This window comes from Monodelphis domestica, chromosome 1 (assembly GCF_027887165.1).
Source record: "Monodelphis domestica isolate mMonDom1 chromosome 1, mMonDom1.pri, whole genome shotgun sequence".
Taxonomy (NCBI): Eukaryota; Metazoa; Chordata; class Mammalia; order Didelphimorphia; family Didelphidae; genus Monodelphis; species Monodelphis domestica.
The window spans coordinates 367,141,727-367,159,372 of NC_077227.1; the positions used below are offsets into that span (position 1 = coordinate 367,141,727).

Sequence of the window (17,646 nt, forward strand, 5' to 3'; positions counted from 1 at the left end):
TACCAGGATACCCACTTGGTGTTCCCTATTCTTATGTAGATTTGTTCTACCCTTATAACAAGTTTGCTACCCTGAAGGCTCAGCTGTCTTTTCATCCTGGAACATCCCTCTATTTTGCTGGTCCCTTTCTCTCGTTGGTGAATTTCTTCTGAAGTCTTCTGTTTTGGGGACAGTTCCTGGCCATGCTTAATCTCCCTACCAGCTGAGCTTCTGTATCTCTGAACTTTGCCAGTGTGCTCCAGCATGAATACCTTGACCTCTCCAACTCCTTTTCAACACTGCCTTTTCCATTAGTATATAAGTTCCTTGAGGATCAAGATCGTCTTTTTGCTTATATTTGTGCCCTCAACATTTAGAACAGTACTTGGCACATGGCAAGTACTTAATAATGCTTGTCTGCTTGTTTCTCATGAAAGTACCCTACTTTGACTTCTTTTTCTGAAGGGATGATCTTTGTAGATTCCTTCCAGCTCCAAAGTTCTGATTTGGCTATTCAGAGATGGACCTGTTTGTTTTTTTAATTTCGGTATGAGGGCATGCTGACTAACACAAAAACACTTTATTTACTCTAATCAGTCAACAAGCATTTATTAAAGTTTATGTGCTAAGAACAGTTAAGCTCTTGGGATGTAAAGAAAGGCAAAAACAAGTCTTGACCTTGAGCACATGCTCTAATAAGGGGAAAAAAAATCCAAACAATTCAATTATTTACAAAGAAGTTCCATACAGTATGAAAAGACTACAGTATCAGATTCAGGTATTCCAGCAAGCTGAAATACGCCATCAATGATACCAGTGTTACAAATAGGATTGCTGTTGTGATGGAGCAGTTGACTGTTTCCCACAGCTATAGATTCCATTTAAAGGTTAAAAAGTCAAGCAGTTATTAAATTCCTACTATATGTCAGATACTGTGCTAAGTGCTAAGTACATAAGGAAAAGCAAAAATTATTTCTGCTCTTATGGCATTTGCAGGCTAATGTAGGAGAAAAATAAACAACTAAATACAAATGATATATAAGATTAAAGATAATTTAAGAGACAAGGCACTAAAATTAAAGGTAATAAGGAAAGGCTTCTAACAGTGGGACTTGAGGTGAGACTTGAAGGAAGCTAGGGAAAGCTGGCTTGGAGGTAGAGATTATGGAAAGGAGAGAAATTATAAGGCATGCAAAAGGACAAGAAGCAATGGCTGGGGGTTGATCAGTTGTCAATCAAAGGAAGATTCCATTTGGAATGTTACCAGGAAACAGTTGAAGGCAAGAGCCAACTGCTGACTGATTTTTTGGGCTTCTTGGCTAATGGTAGTGACTGTGAAGGAAGAAGCTGGGTTTATCTCTGGGACTTGGGATAATCAAGCTGGAGGTGGCCTGGTTGATTTAAAGGCAGAAGGACAATAGTCCACATATCTCTCTGACTTGCTCTGTTTCATGGTAGCGACTGATTTCTCAATATCCTCCAACCTAAGACTCGCTGTAGATAATAGGGAAAACCCCCTCCCTCTTACCTTCATCCTTCATCTTTTCCTGTTTTCCCCAATAAACCTCTACTTGAGATATTTCCTCTGAAACATCATACCTCACCCTGAGTGACTTAGAAGGAGGCTGAATAAGGGAGAAGGAAAAGAAGAGAGGCTGGAAGAGGTAGGAAGGGAGATATAGAGGGAGGAGGGTAGGCAAAAGAAGATAAAATACCTGATCTATTAGTTATCTAGTATCCATCAAATATACCCCCTCCAATATTATCTGTTACAAGATCTCTGACAGAAAGTGGGACTTAAGGTGAAACTTGAAGGAAGCTAGGGAAGGCTGGTTAGGAGGTAGAGGTCATGTGAGGAGAGTCCCAGGCATGGGGCACAGCCAGCAAAAATTTGAAGTATTTTGGGTATGGAATGTCTTGTTAAAAACAGCAAAGAGGCCAATGTCACTGGTTTGGTAAGTAGAGGGGAGTAAGGCAAAAGGAGGCTGGAAACGGGAAGAGATCAGGTTAAAAATGACTTGCTTTGAAAGCCAAACAAGATTTTTATATTTGATACCAGAGGTAATACTGAGTAAATTGGTGACATCGTTAGATTTGCTCTTCAGAAAGATCAATTTGACCCATCAGCAAAGGATGGGCTAAAGTGGGGAAAGAAGAATGGGAGGTTAACCAGAAAGTTATTTCAATAGTCCAGGCATGAGGTGATAAGAGTCTAGACTAGAGTGGTGGGAGTATGAAAGGAGAGGAGGTGTATTAGAGATATTGCAAAGATAAAATCAACAGGACTTGGCAACAGATTTAAAATAGAGAGGGTGGGAAAGATTGAGGGGCCAAGGATAACACATAGGTTATGAGCCTGGGTGGCTGGAAAAAGGGTATTACTCTTGGACAATAATGGGGAAGTTAAAATAAGGGAGAATTGGTGGGAATGGGAAGGTAGGGAAAGAATGAGTTTAGTTTGGGACATTGAATTCATGATAGCTATAACTCGGCTACTGTATATACCATGCTGTGTACTTAAGCTAATAGCATTACTTCTTATTTAACATGTTTTCAGAGGGTTTTCTTCATAACTACTCCAAGGTAGCTGATGAAGTTCCATTTCCCCATTTTATAGATAAAGAAATTGAGGTATAGAGAAGTTAAGGGATTTGAATAGAGTTGACCCAGGCAAAAAGTGTCAGCAGATCCAGGAATTCCAACTCAGTCCTGTGACCATGATGCCTCTCTACATGACTATGAACTTCCTAGCTTTTTTAGATTTAGTACTGTTAAGAGCTACAGAATACTTTTCTCTCTATATATATACTCATAGTACTTTTAATGCTAGTAGTTCTTAGGAGAAGAAAACCTTGGTAACCACTTTGATTATCCTGTATGTTTAATACCGTGGTCATTGTGAGGCAGTTAGATGGCACAGTGGATAGAACACTGGACTTAGATTGAAGACTTGAGTTCAAATCCAGTCTCAGACTCCTTAACTATGTGACTCTGAGAAAGAGCTTAACCTGTTATAGTTTCCCCAACTGTGTAATTGTTGTAGATATCATTTTCAAAGCCACAAAGAGAAGAGAGAAGATGATAGCAGGTATAGAAGTTGAATATGAAAGAGATACAAACATGTTACAGACAGTAGGGAAGGAGCCAGAAAATAGAGATTAGAAATCAATGATAGAATGGAGATAACCAAGGGGCGCAGTCTATTGGAGAAGATTGCATAACAAGTAAAGACATGAGCTTTGGTAAGGAATAAGTTATTATATGAGACAAGGATAAAGACAGAGATAGTGGCAGAAAGCATTTGAGTGAAATAAGGGAGGGAAGAGCATTTTTGGTGGAAGGATGAGGTTGGAAATCAAACTAATGAATTAAGAAGACAGGAAAGAAAGGGGAGATATCTATTAAAGATGGCTTTTTCAAGTAGATAAGCCACAAAAACCAGATGACATATAGCTGCTATGGGGAGTGGAATAGTGAGTTGATAAGAGAGGTAAAGTATTGCCTAGCAGCAGTGAGGGCCCATTTGAGGTTGTGTAATATAAATTTGTAATGGACCCAGGCAAAATGGTTGCATGTTTTTCTCCATCTACATTCAGCAGCACGTGTATAGAAATGAAGGTGGGTGATAGGGGTCAACCAAAACAAGTGCACAATCAGCAATATGATAAAGGGGTCAGGGACTCAAAAGGACAATGCAAAGTTGGACTGATTCACCAAATGGTCAAGATGGGGAAAAGACGAGAGACTGACTAGTGCAGAGGAGTTGGCCTCGGAGACCACTGAAGATTGAGGGATTGAAGATGAATTAAAGGTATGAATGAAGAATAGGGTTTGGTAAGGGAAGACAGAAGGAGAGGTAGAAAGCCGATGATCAGATATGGTCAGATTTCAGTATTCTTCAACATGAAGGTAATGCATGAAAGATAGGACCATTTTTGTGTGTGACTGAGGTGGGGTAGAGAGTAGGTGGTAGGAAGTGAGTGGTTGAGGAATGAGTGGTTAGAATGTTTGAGGTTTTTTATTTTTATTTTTTGCCACTCTGTCCCTTTATTTTACTTTTAGAAATATGAATACAAAAGCCCAAATGGCCAAGGTATTAATATTGTAAATAGTTTCCTGGGTTTCAGTTTAACAGTACTTTTAAATTTAAAGTTTTCTGATTGTCCTTAACTTGTCACACCAACAAAAGTGAAGAATTTTTAATAAGGCATTATTACTATGTGGTTTTCCTTTCCAGAATACTCAAGAAAGAAAACATCTAAACAAATTGCAAAATGTTTATTTTTAAGAAGTTAAACAATATAGTAGTCTTCTATATAAAAAAAAATTTTTTTAAAGCCTCTTTGGAATGTAAAGGATCAGAAGAGACCCATGGAATTTGTAGTGGTTCATATTCCTTATCCTTGTTTCAATCCAAACAGTTCCAATCCAAACAGTCACTCAGTATGCGGGCAGAAGGTGGGGAGGAGAGAAAAAGTGATATGGATACTGAAGTTCTTAAGGAAGGAAGGGGAGTGACCTAGAGGTCCATAGACAATAGCTGCTAGGAATTTAATGATTGGTATATGAGAACTGCATGTACTTCAAAGGAAGAGAGATTACTGAGTGATGGAGGTAAGGAGAGAACCTAGAAATGGTAATGGGGAGCATGCAGTATTCTAATTCATGTGTCTCAAGCATGAGCCCAGGAAAATGAGGAATGAGTACTGGAAAGAGTGACGCAGGGAGGTTGTGTCATTGAGGGAATCAAGTTTTGGTGATTGCTAGAAGACAGAAGTGGGAGAGAAAAAGACTAGGATGAAGGAAAGTTTGTTCCCTATAGAACACACATTTGAGAGGGGACAGTAGAAGGGGTAATTGCTGTTTGTGTAGGACTTTCAGATGGGAGCATTCAGGGGATGGCAATAAGGAATCTTGTGGCTGGGGATGATGTATGGAATTTAGATGATATGTAGAGTATGACCAGCTGTGAGAATGTTTTTTATTAAGTGGAAGGTACCACTCCTCTTCCCAGAAGAGATAAGAGATGAAGCAGGAAACGAGTGCATCACAAGTTCCAGCTTCCCAATGATTTTCCTCATCCTCTTCCCTTACAGGACCAGTATAACAGAAATGGAATGCCTGAAATCAAAAGGAAAGTTGGTTCTCTTCAATCTGGAGACTTTCTATGTCATCTTCAGAGATCCAGTTGGCAGCAGGGTGTGAAAGGTGACTTGCTGGCAAAGATACCCAGGTCCTCCAACAACCTTGCCTTACGGGACAAACTCAATAGGAAGTGGAAAGCATGCAGTCAGAGGCATTAGATACATTCAGTTTTCCACTCACAAAAATCTGTGGGTGCCTGCCTCTAAGACTAGATTAGTATCTTCAAAATAGTTAAATAGAAATTCAGTCTCTTGACTGCCTATCTTTTTATAGCCTTGTTTTATTTTCCACATTTAAAACTTCCATGATATATATTATTTACTTGTACTATTCTTTCCCTTGTGTTATTCTGATATTTAAATAAGAAGGCATCAAATTGTAAGGACTCCATAGAGATGGTGTTAATTTATTGTTTACATCACACTTGAATATAGGTTGCTAAAAGTTTGGGGGGATCATTTTTCAGTCTAACTATAATTCTACACATCTTTACATGTGTTTTCTACAGAAAACACTTTTAGTGCTTTTACCTTTAGCTACATTCATACTCATAGAAATTATTTCCCATCAAAAATGTCATTTTTTAATACAGATTAGGCTAGGCAATGTAAAGAATTTTATAAAAACCTTTGATCAGAAGAAATGAGAACATGGTACATTTAAACCAGTAGTCTGTGTTTTATTGCACAAAAAAATGTTTCATGGGGGAGGCTCCTAAAACATGGTTGTCTCCTAAAACAACCACAAAATGTTAAGAATGTTCTCCAAACTTTCCTAATTTCCTTGAAAAATATTGCTACTTTTGCTTTTATATTATCATCTTTTCTGAATATATTCCTTCCTTATCCACCAACCCATTTCTTTTAATAAAGAATTAAAAAAAATTTTTTTAAAGAAAGAAAAGAAAGTGGGGTGACTTTCAGCAAGACTAACCAACACCAACTGAGTCTGACATATTATGCCATGTTGTACACCTATATACTGCTGCTACCTGTGCAAAGAAGGAAAGGGAGACATTTTCTCTTCTTGGGGACTGGCTCAGTCATTATAATTATATTGCATTCAGTTTGGGTTGTTTCCATTCACTGTTATCATGTACAGTTTATTATTTTTCTTAAGATTACTTCACTTCATTACTTCATACAAGTTTTCCTCAGCTCAGGAGAAATTCTTCAACATTTTTTTTATGACAAAAGTAACATTACATTATATTCATGTACCATGATTTGTTTAGCAAGTTTCCCAATCTTTAAGTATCTGCCTTTGTTTACAGTTCCTTGCTACCACAAAAAAAAAAAGGCAGATGAGTGGCTACTATGAATAATTTGGTGTATATGGAACTGTTCTGTCTTTGACTGTTGGGGTATATGCTTAGAAGTGAGATTTCTGGGCATCTTTGTTTTCCTTCCTTCCTTCCTTCCTTCCTTCCTTCCTTCCTTCCTTCCTTCCTTCCTTCCTTCCTTCCTTCCTTCCTTCCTTCCTTCCTTCCTTCCTTCCTTCCTTCCTTCCTTCCTTCCTTCCTTCTTTTTTGTTTCACTATAATTACAAATTGTTTTCCAGAGTGTTTGCACCAATTCCTAGTTTCATATATTAGTGTGTCTGTCTTCCTGTAGTTCTTACAAAACTATTCCCATATTTTTAAATTTTTTTCCAGTTTTGCTGGGTGTTCAAGTAAAATCTCAAAGTTGTTTTTATTCTCATCTGAATTTATTTTAATAAACTAGCAGCTGTATGCAATAGTGCTTAAAGTGCTGATTTTGAGTCAGGAAAAACCGGGTTCAAATCTCAGATACTTACTAACTTTGAGATTCTAGGTGACCACCTCTCTGGGCCTTGGTTTTCTTATTATAAAATGTGGGCATTGGACTACAGTCGCCTCTAGTTCCCTCACAGCTCTAAATCAGGAATCCTATCACAGATCTTTTATTTAGGACTTTGTCAAAACATCTTTAAATTTACATATTATATTTGTTCAATGTTAAATAAGCTGTGAACTATTGTGTAGAAATATTATCTTCTATTTGCTGTAAAACCTCACCTTTCTGATGCCAAGATTTTCCCTGATTTTAGTTTTATAGAGATTGACAAACAATCTATACATATCTCTCATGATTTTAGAGACATTAAGCATATCTTCTTCCTTGGATCATATTTGCAGACTGTATCTTTTACATAGTTATAGATATAATTTTTGAGCACCATATTTGTGAAGGTTCATAAAACATAAAACATCAGTCAGTCATGTTCTTCTTATCCATTGCTCTTCACATTTAAGTTTTTAAAAATAATCTGAGTGCTAAGAGCAGTTCTTGGTGTAGACAGAGGTCGGCATGACACACTGACATTGGCATAATAGATATTCATTTATTACTCTTTTACTATGTTATCGATGTTTCCTTTGTAAGATGCAAGCACAATAAGACAAAAGATAGATTCTTTTCCTTTTTCCTTATGTATTTCCATTTCATGATATAAAATCTAACTTAATTTCAACATAATCATACATTTACATTTGGGGAGTTCACTATATAAGTTGTCTGGTAAATGCTAAATAATAAAAAAATTCTGTCTCACCAATATAGTAACTATAAGGATAATCAGGGCACTAAAAGAGGTATTATTAAGCAAGTTTAAGGAAAGTTTACAATTGAGCTAAAAGCTAATTCACTAAGGTAAAATAGAAGCCAAAATTCAAGAACTGAGAATATATTCCCTTTAAAGTGGCAAAATATAATAAGCCCTCAATACTGGTTTGCATAGGTTTTAAAATGTAAGCAGATTTTAAGTGAAATAGAAATATTATGAAGTACTGACATTATATTGTTTTTCCTCCTTAGGTTTATTTTATTGATTGCTAAGGATTTCTTTGAATTTGACTCTATACATACTGATCTTCAAAAAAGTCAGGAAGCTAGTGAGAAATTTTTTTTGAGGGGGATAAGGGGATCAAGGGGCAGCCAAAGTAGCACAGTGAATAGTGTCAGGACTGGAGTTGGGAGGACCTGGATTCAAATTTGGCCTCAGATACTTCCTGGTTGTATGATCCTGGGCACGACACTTATTGCAATTCCCTAACTCTTGCCATTCTTCTGTCTTAGAATTGATACTAAGACAGAAGGTAAGGGTTTAAAAAAAGATGATTTGTTTGGTAATTCTCTTGTTGATGGTGATAGGTATTGGCAAATCTAGTTAAAACTAAAATAAAGTTTGAAATAAAATACTATCCTGAGGAAAATTTTGTCCTTCATAGTTAGACATCTCTTATCAGGAACAAAATTAGGGTCTGATCCAAAGTCAGTTTGGTATATTGTTAAATGTCTTTTATCATGCTCCGGAAAGCAACTGATTATCTTGGAATAGCTTCAAAAGCAATTAAGAAAATCCCCTGATATGTTCCATTTCAGACAAGAAAAAATTAGATGCAAAGAGATATGTCGTGATAAAGTACTTTTGTGCATCATTTGTAATTGCTCCTACAAAACATAAAAGGGGTCTGTTAACCTGGGGACAGGAAACTCTAAGATGTTTTTTTCATTACAAATGCAAATGCCTTGTGAAATTGAGCTCAGAGCATTTTAAAATGTCTAAAATGTAATTCAAAACATTGTTTATTAGATTTCTGTCTGGACTCTTCATCTACATCCCAAACTGTTTTGTAAAAGCTGATTTGTTTTTTTTAGTTGGCAGGTCTGTGATGAAAAATGGGCTATTTAGCTCACTAATGTAGAATAGGTCTTGAAGGGCAATTCTGAAACAGGATGAAGGGTAAGGGTTAGCACAGATAACATTAAAGGATGATGGTAGATGGTAATTGAAAGGACTTTTTAGTTGTTAAATTTTTGCGAGGTTTTTGTATTTGGTTTTCACTCTCTTTGATAAAGAGAGAAATGACCACTTATTTATTTTGTAAAAAGAGAGTTATGTGAAGTCCACAGAAAACAAATAGGGGATTGGTAGTGTTGAGGTACATAGTAAAAGAGAAGGGGTGTGTATTAGGTTGGGTGATAGCATCACAAAATTGAAAACTTGGAAAAATGTTTTCTTTTCCAAATGGACTATTCTTTTACTAATTAAAATTGTTTCAACACTTCCAAATTATTTGGATCTTAACCCCTATTTCCCAACTTTTGATATATGAATTCACCCATTTCTAATGGAATTTTTCATGATGAAAATCAAGGAGGGGGGGTAGAAACTTAACACATTATGATTATTCAGTATTTATATAACATTCTCTATTTGTGAAGTGCTCGAAGGTCTCTTAAATATGAAATGTTCCCAAATAACCTTGGGCTCATTTTTCATCTTTATCTGAATCCCATGGAACTAAACCAATCATGAAACTCTTTGAAAAGTCTACAGGAGCCTCAGGCTTTGGATCTAACTGTGCAGAGTGGATCTACAGGCCCACTGACATTTAGTCTGAGCAAATGAGCCTAGCACTCATTTAAGAATCCATGTTTAGTGAAATATAGTCCTGAAGATTTTATCTTGAAGAAGAGTCATACTAAACATTCCAGAGCAGAAGCAAGTTTGGAAACCTCTTAACTTCATGCTCACTTACCCAGTTTAGAAATGGGTCCCAAGATGAAGGCTTCTCTATTTTATTCTATGTAAAACAGACCACATTAAAATACATTCTTGCATAAGGGGGGCCAGCCTGGAGGGGGGGTTGTGAATTAGAAAAAATTTTACATCAACACCCTTTTGACCTGCTTTTAGGATATTCCCCTTCCTGAGACTCAGGATGGTGTAATCAAGGGTGTTCTGGAGTCAGAGCTAGAACTTGATCTTAAGAGGCAATTGTTCAATTCTCAGTGTGAATGAACACTCACACCTCAGAAATCATCAAATGCTACTAATCAGGGCTTGATTAATAGTTTTCTTAATTATCTAGACTTAAGAAGGTGATGGATAAGTGCTAATAATGCAGATTAAACTTAAAAGCATGTCCTATGTTTTAGAACAGGTGGTTAAAAATTTATCAGCCTACCACTGGGTGTGATGGAAGGAATACTGTGGATACTGAAGAGAGAAAGCCAGCTCTGCTAGTTTGCCAGATCCCAAAGCATTTTCTTACATTTTAACTTGAAATCATATCCAAATCCTATTATACTATTATATGCACATAAATGCTGCTAGATATGGTTGATAACCTGACCTCATAGATCAGGAGTTCGTTACCTTTCTGTGTTCTTTTGGCAGGCTGATAAAGCCTATAGATTCTTTCTTAGATTGATATTTTGAATTAATTGAAGTTAAAGTTCAGTTAGAGATTAGTGCAAATGAAAACTGATTTTACTTTTCTCCTCCAGATTCACAGATTTCCAGAATTCAATTCACAGAACCCGTGGGGGTTCATGAATCCCATGTTAGTAGCCCCTTTCATAGATTCTGGGGTCTCTCTGGGTTTTCATGACAGTTCTCTCTAGCTGGTAATCCTACCTTATGGATCAGTCTTTAATATTTTTTGCTGGATCATCATCCGTGTCTCAGCTCCTAATTTGGGCACCCTGAGTTCTGTTCTGATCTCTCTTATCTCTATACTCTCTCTAGTGGTGACCTCATCAGCTGTTATGGGGGTTCTGTTCTCATCACTAAGCATATGAATGCCAGCCTTTGTTTTATGAGCTGTAGTCCCTAATCAACAACTTGGACATTTGGTCCAACAAATTAGACAATTGAAACAGGATATCCCATAGACATCCTGAATTTGCCTTGTTCAAAAATGAACACATTACCTTTTCCCTCAAATTCACTTCTTTTCCTAACTTCCAGATCCCTCTCTAGGGAAACACCATTTTTTTTGGTCATGCAGGTTCACAAATTCAGGATGATATTTGCCTTCACACCCCATTAAAAAATCAGTGGCTAAGTCTTGTTATAAACTAACCTCCACAACACCTCAAAACTTCCCCCTCTACACTTATGTAGTCATCAGCCCTTTTCAATCTCCTATGATCTTTCAAATCAAATAGAAATTCCTATGTGGCATTTAAAACCTTTCACTACACACTTCCACCCTTGGTTTGTTTTATTCTCCTTCTTACACTCAGTACATAATATACTCCATATACCCTACAGCCCTGAAAAAGTGGCTTTTTTGATGTTACTTTCCATAATACTGCATCTTCAACATCTGTGCTTTTGCATGTGGACTGTCCTCCATGCCTGGAAAGCACTATTTCCTACCCCTGCCCCCCCAGATTTTTTCTCAAAACTCACTTTATGTGCTTCTTCCTACAAGAGGCTTCCTCAGATTTTCCCAGCTATTAGTGCTTCTCCCTCCTCCTCACCTTCAAAAAAACCCCATTGATCTTATTTCATGTATATTTTGAACAACCTATATACCTTCTACCCCCTGAAAACAACCAAATCAGCTAATATTTTATATAATGTTTAAAATTCACAAATCATTTTACAAATATTATCTCATTTCATATTCCTAACACTGGGAGATAGGTACTATTATCGTTCCCATTTTACCAATAAGGAAACTGAGGCAGAAAGAAGTTAAGTGACTAGCTCAGGATCACATAGCTAGTGAGTGTCTCAGGCTGTATTTAAACTCAGATCTCTCCTGATTCCAGGTAGAACACTCTATCATCTGCTTTACCCAGCTGCCAATAGAACAAAGCCTCTTGAAGGCAGAGATAGTTGCATTTTTTAATGGATTAGGTGTTTTATAGCTTGTTGGTTAATTATTTGAGTGATCTTGAATAATGATCACAACAATATAGTTTTAAAGTCTGCAAAGTATTTTACATTTTTCTCATTTAAGTTACAAGCCCTTTTTCTTTTTTAGGATTCTGTTTCCTCATTTGTGTATAGGACTAGATGGATACTCTCTGCTATCTTTTAAAAACATTTAAAACATTTTTTAAAACTCGTATCTTCTCTCTTAGTGTGAATTCTAAAACAATAGGAATCCAAAGGCTTAGCAACTGGGGTTAAGTGACTTGGTAAGGGAGGAAGTGTCTGAGGTCAGATTTGAACCCAGGTCCTCTGGATTCCAGGCCTGGTGCTCACTCTACTCTGCTAACTCTTTGCCCTTCTGCTATCATTTTTAACACCTCTTATTGTTCAGTCATGTCCAACTCTTTGTGACCCTGGGAACCATACTGTCCATGGAGTTTTCTTGGCAAAGATGCCATTTCCTTTTCCAGTGGATTAAAGCAAACAGTGATTAAGAGATTTTTCCCCAGGGTCACACAGCATGTCCAAGGCTAGATTTCAACTCAAGTCTTTCTGACTCCAGGCCCAGTGCTCCATCCACTGACTCAACTAGCTGCAGCCTCTCCCACTTTTTAAAATATCAGGTACTATGATATTTTGGGGGTGTTGCCCCCTTACTATAAAATCACTCATAATCTGCATGCTAGGTAAAAAAGGCTATCCAATGTGGTATCCTGATGGTCCTAATCTTTTTTCTTTTATTTATTTTTTTATATTTCCTTTTTGTAAAAAAAAAAAAGTAGACAAATATTATCAAAAATGAATGTCTCTATATGTAAATAATAGTAAAAGAGACTATTTGAACCTCTATTACATAAGATTTTTTAAAAGTACAGTAGTATCAACACCACCTTGCTTGTTTGTATCCTCTTATAAACTGCCTTCTGCTATTTTCTGTGTAGTTTAAAGATGTTTCATGGATAATTTTTTTTTTTACATTATTACTATCCACCCTCTTTCCCTTGCCATTTTCTCTAACAAAGAAAAAAATAAAACAATAGCAACAACAACCAAAAAAAGATCCCTCCATTATAGCAAATAAGTAGAGTCAAGCATAACAAATCAGTACACAGGCTGCATCTCTATTATATTGCACTTCTGGCCTATTATCTCTCTGCCAAGAGTGGGGAAGCATGCATCTGTCTTCTAGTCATCCCTATTTTTCCATGTTAAGAACCCTTCTTTCTCTCTCCCTCTCATCAAAATTTACCTATTCTTCATTATGTTCATTCAGGACCTTTTGACTTGCTCTCTGATAAATCTGATAAAACATGTTTAATAGGAGTTAACAATGTGATAGAGCATTCAGAAATGTTAATTTATTTTTAAGCTACATTAAAAGAGAGACCTAAACATGGTATCTACATCTAGGAAAGTGATGGTCTTTCTCTATTTTGCCTGAAAAGTTTACAAATTAACCTGGAATATTAAATTCTGTTCTTGATTCCAAGTTTAGGGAAGGACTTTAATAAGCTTGATAATATTCAAAAGAAGGCAATTAGGATGATGAATGCCTATTGATCATGCCCTAGGTGACTTTAGCTAAGATGGCAGCATGAGAAGTCCTAGAGGAGTCCAGATTCCCTCACAAACATTCCATTAAATCTCTAAAGATGAACAAGAAAGAATAATGATAAAGAAAACCAAAGAGAAATGTCAATAAGCTCCTCTAGATAAGGGCTTCTTGTGGAGGCTGCCAGAAACTTATGGAGATCCTAAGTGGAGGAAAAACCAAAGCATAGAATATAAGCCATAGTAGAAGAAAGGACTAGAACAGCAACCAGGCAATACAAGGCCCATGCAGCTCTATCCCAAACCACAGGGTGAGAGAGGGGAAGACCAACACCAGGGCATGCTATTGGTCAAGCAGCACATCCCTAAAACACAGCTGGTGTAAAATTGAGATTTGAACTCTGGACTTCAATCCCCACAAATCCTTGCTCCACTTCCCCAAAATGCTTTGTAATCTCACAGAATTCTGAGGTGGGCGAGATTGAGAAGCTACTTAAGCTGATTGCAAAGGCTTTTGAGCTCTCTCTCTCTTTTTTGGACTTCTGTTTTAGAGCAGACGTGACTCTTTCCATAATGTAGGTGAAGTCTTGTCTAGGCCTCCCTGGCCTAGACACGTTTTCCTTATCCTGTATTTTCTTTAATCCTTAACTTCAATAAACCTCTAAAAATATAATACTCCTTGCAGAGAGAAACTAATTTCTACCTGCCTCAGTCTCCCCATATGCCGAAATTTTAATCTTTATACTGGGAAAGAGCTACAATCAAAGAAGCAAAGAATCTAGAATCTAGTGGGAAGTCTTTTATCAGTATAATCAATGACATATGAATAGAACCAGAGATAAAGCAACATGTTTGAGACCTGTGGAAAGAGAAACTAACAAAGAGGATGAGGCCAAAATTTAATTTGAACCATCAGAAGGCTCGAGTCAAAACCCAGAAATCCTTACAGATGGTAGAGAAACCCAAAACAGAATATAGAAATATAGAAGAGAATAAGTCCACAACAAATCCAAGTAGAATCTCAGAGAAAAGTATGGCTAAGCCACAAAAATTACAGGGTACCAAGGGAAATGAATCAAGAGAACAAAATTTAATTTTAAATAAGAACTTTGGAGAAAAGAATAGGAAGAAAAATCAATAGTGTGGATGAGAGAGGTACAGCCTGCATTGCAAGGACTTGGTTTGCAGGAAAATTGCATGCAGGAAAAGAATGGAATGTTTCTGGCAATGGGGAAATGGGGCTAGAACCTCTAGCCAAGAAAAGCAGATGAGCATTTGAAGAGGGGATCTTCTCCCTTTTGAACTTGAAGGGAGAGGAGCATCTTGCTGAGCTCAACTTGTTGTGATCCCTCATCTATCTGAAGAAATCAGATTAGCCATCTTTCACCAGTAGTGGATAGAGACTTTTTCCCTTTGGGGAAGGTAAGAGACAATCCACCCAAGAAGATTTTCCATTGATCTCTTCAATAACTGCTCTTGCTGCAGACTCTATTAGCTTTCTCAGCTGCTGTGATATCTCTATACCAGGAAATACAACAGCCTGACTCCACAATTTCCTCAGGGTCTCAGGTCCCCAGATTGAGCCCTCAACCCCTGAGGGGAATTTAGGTTAAAATAGAAATCAGGGATTTTCGAATTTTCCCTCTTCCCTAAACCTACCATTCCTAAATACCAAATGAATAAATAGATCTTATTAATCCAGATGAGACCAAACATCTTATTCTTCTAATGTACTAAGGGGATCAGTATAATATCTATCAGGGGAAGAAACCAGAAACCAGAGACTGAAGGGGATTTCCTCTCTTTACCTTTCAACTCTGCACCTTGATCAAATCTCTCACCTTCCCTTGTGTAGCTGTACCCAAAATAGGAAGTACTGTTTCTTTTTATCTGTCCTCTCTCTCTTAGACCTTTCAAGCCTTGATTCCTTATTCCCCACTAGTACAATAGGATAAAACAAAAGATGGTAATCTCACAAAAGAAATGGATTGCATAAAAAAAAAATCAGATTAGGCCAAGTGGAAAGTAATGGTAGAATGAAAAAAAGAACACAAAAAAATCAAAATGAAATAATGCAATTATGAGGGAGTGCTGCACTGAGAAGAAAATGCAAAGTAACAGCTATTGAAAACAACTGGAAAAAAAGGCTGAGATAATTTAAGAATCATCAGACTCATATTGACCTAGAAAATTAGCAAAGATAGGTGATGAAGGAAGAAACAACACAGCTCAGCTTCTACAAGCAGTCCAATAATGACATGACAGAATAATTGTCAAGAAATCAAAGAAGAGGCTGCGTTGAGTCATCTTTCTGGCCCAAGATAATGTATTAGATTTACATGCAAGTGACCAGGGTAAGAACTGTGGAATAGGGTGGGCCAGGATCATGAACCAACCTAATGCCTAGAGCTCTGAGGCAGGTCATGAGTATAGGAATAGCTAGAGCTCATCTCAGACTCAATTCCATAATGCCTGGGGAAGCAGCATGTGATTTCCCAGAGTTCCCAGGAATATGGACTCAGAATCTAGCATCCTAAACATTTGGGGTCATCCAGAGATGATTGTTGACTCAGCCATCTACTGTGACAGAGTCTGGCACTAGAGAAAAAGTGCCAAGCTGAAGAGTATGTGAAATTGATCACCTCAATGGGGGAGGGGCCCCAGTAGTGGAATCAAGAGGAGGAGACTCTGGCTTGGAGAGCAGTGAGGGTCTCTCTGTCTTGAGAAGCCAAAGAGAGAAGTTGGGAAAAAGACTTTCTCCTGAGGGTTACCCAGTATTCCTGCTGGTGGCTGGAAATCTTTCCCCCCAACACTTCCCAATTGAAGGGACTTTCTGAAGAGAAACCTGAGCAGACTTTACCTCAGCTTCGGTTGCCCAAGGGTAAGTCAATGAGTCAACCTGACTTTCTCTCAGCAGGCTCAGACTGCCAAGGCCTGAGTTCCCCCCAAACTCGAGGAGGGAGGAAAAGGGTTTAGATAGAGACAGGGACCCCTTTTTCCACTTTACTTTTCCCATTCTTCCCTGCCCATTATTATTTTTCTATTACCTGATTGAGTTAACATTAAAAGTTATCTGTTCCCCAAGTTGAGTGTGAGTGAACAGATCAAGGGGGGACCTTTTGGTCTTGAGTAGTGGAAGGGGAACAAGAGGGACAAGAGTGAATTGGGGAGAGCAGTTTTAGCTAAGGAGGGAAGGCAGAAGGAGGAAAATCTTCAAACCCCCTCTTCACTCTCTGAGCCAACCCATTACATCTGCTGTCTCCCCTGAACCTCACTTTGAGAAGGGGGTTCTCCTCTCCCCCTCTCCATATAGAAAGTCCAAACTTCCCATCGGGTACAAACTTTCCTCATTTATATTTTTTTAAATACACTACCCAGAACAGCAGTGAAGGGGTCTCTCAGATAGGCCAATATCCCAGACTCAGCCTCCAGAGCTCTTAAGTAGGACATTATTAAAGTAAAGAAAAGAATGGAAAGTGATACTCTATGAAGCAAAATATGGACTTTCAACCAAGAATAAATTATGAAACAGAGTATTTTCAAGTTTTCCTGATGAAAAGACCAGAGCTAAATAGAAATTTTGAAATAAAAACCTGAGAAAAAAAGAAAATAATAAAAATGTAAATATAAATGAGCAATCAGAAAAGACCAAAAAGACAAAGTATTTGCATTTTGGAGAGGTAGGAAGATACAAGCATCCCTTAACAACAAGAATTCACAGGAAAAGTGAAATGAAATGGGGTCCTGGCAGTGATTTTTGTTAATTCTTTCTTCATTTTAAAAGAAGAAAGTAAGGGAAGAGGTAAAGGAAACTAGACAGCTAGACTGGCAGAATGAATAATAAGTTCAAATCTATTTTCAGTTATTTACTAGTTGTACGAACTTGAGAAAGTAATTAAAAATCTCATTTTGCCTCAGTTTCCTTATCTATAAAATGTGGGTAATAGCACGTACTTCCCAGAATTCCTATGAGCATCAAATAAGACATTATGTTTAAAGTGCCTTGCAAAACATATCAATATACAAATCCCAGACTAAATAATTTAGAGAATTGGTGTGACAAAAAAAAAATCAATAGGAAAAGAAATTGAATAAAATATTAACTCCTTGAAGTGTATGGGGATCCTGGATGACAAGATGAATTTATAAGTGAATTCTATTAAACATTCAAACAACAATCAATCCAGTATTAACATAAAATATTTAAAAATATAGGAAAAGAAAGGAATGTGCCAGTCTCTTATGATAAAAAAAAATGGTCTTGATACTTAAATG

The 17,646-nt window shown here is 37.2% G+C and overlaps 1 long non-coding RNA gene across 1 annotated transcript; it reads left to right on the forward strand.

Annotated features, from left to right (window-relative positions):
- The first annotated feature begins 1,652 nt into the window (after positions 1-1,652).
- On the forward strand, positions 1,653-7,572 carry LOC103102768 (uncharacterized). The gene is made up of 2 exons (XR_457814.2): positions 1,653-3,221; positions 5,076-7,572. It is a non-coding gene; the product is annotated as an uncharacterized LOC103102768 (long non-coding RNA).
- Positions 7,573-17,646: the final 10,074 nt, after the last annotated feature.